We start from the raw sequence: 1,150 nt of genomic DNA, 5'->3' as shown, positions 1-1,150 counted from the left end.
GGTCCCTCGCCCGGAAGTGCGGCCGGTGGAGGCGGCGGGGTGCCGGGCCCGGCGGGCGGCGTGTCCCTCTCGGGCCCAGTCGTTGGAAACGACGTTTTAACGCTTAAACGACCTGGTGATTTCATTTCCACGAAGTGGTGGGTTCTTTTGCATTAAGTTTGCGGAGTTTAGTCACTTCCTGGAAGCGTAGTGTACGGTGTCAGTGAGTAGAGGACCGAAAACAGAACCCCGCAGCACCAGTGTGAAAATGCGCAGGCTTCAGATAATTTGAATTGGGCCCGGACGTGCCTTTAGTTTTTCGAAAAATTTTGAATAAGTGTGTAGTTCTGGAACTTCATCTTAAAACGCGTTTCAGCCCTAAACATTTTGTTGGACTAAGAGGAAACAGGTTAAAAGAAGTAGGCTTACAAATTGAGTTTATTGGAAGTTAATACATCTTAACTACACTAGGTATATTACTGTGATGAAGGATTTTGAATTTAGTTCAGAAAAGTAAATGAATTCCATTTCTGTAAGCAGATTATAGTATAAACCTAGTTATGGAACTCTAGATTTAGGGGCTGGATCTTGTGTGTCCCAACTGCAGTGAAAAAAGTCCTATAAATAAACTTTCGATTGTTCTGATAACTTCTCAAAGTTCCCAGGTAGTTATGGTTCATTCGTTAGACAGGGATTCTCCTGCTCATATTGTCATTGGGTAGTTCGTTTAGAAATGGTTCACCAATCAAAAGTATTCCAGGTCCTTCTTGCCTCCAACAAAGAATTGGACAAGACAAAAATGGTGTCAGAAATTTATTTGAAAAGTGAGGAGGAGTGGGTGGGTAGGGAAGAAACCAGCTCTGCAAAGCAAACTTGGGCAGAACGAAGAGGGAAAGGGTAAAAGCAAGAGTGAATGTACACACAGGGCTTGAGAAATGTGGGACTCAGAATGTGAACTTCCAATGACGGCATCTTTTATGCCCTACTCATCCGGTGGGAGCTCCAGAAGTTCTACAGAAGGGGTCCTGGCTTTGCCCTGGGATCTTCTCATTGACAGGTCTTGCTTATTTCCCCAGCCAGCTTTGCCACATCTTACCTCCTGTATCATGAACCTTTCCTAAAGTTGTTGACATTAGGGAGCACTAATGTTCATTTTCGTTGTTTTTTTTTT

General features: G+C 43.9%; 1 protein-coding gene across 1 annotated transcript in view; it reads left to right on the top strand.

The window, feature by feature from the left end:
- Positions 1-1,150, top strand: part of Eif3e (eukaryotic translation initiation factor 3, subunit E) — a 35,421-nt gene that overhangs the window by 679 nt on the left and 33,592 nt on the right. The gene's annotated exons all lie outside the window — the stretch shown is intronic.

Source organism: Chinchilla lanigera, unplaced genomic scaffold, assembly GCF_000276665.1.
Source record: "Chinchilla lanigera isolate Chin_1 unplaced genomic scaffold, ChiLan1.0 scaffold00016, whole genome shotgun sequence".
Classification (NCBI taxonomy): Eukaryota; Metazoa; Chordata; class Mammalia; order Rodentia; family Chinchillidae; genus Chinchilla; species Chinchilla lanigera.
This window is presented reverse-complemented; position numbering and strand designations above follow the sequence as displayed.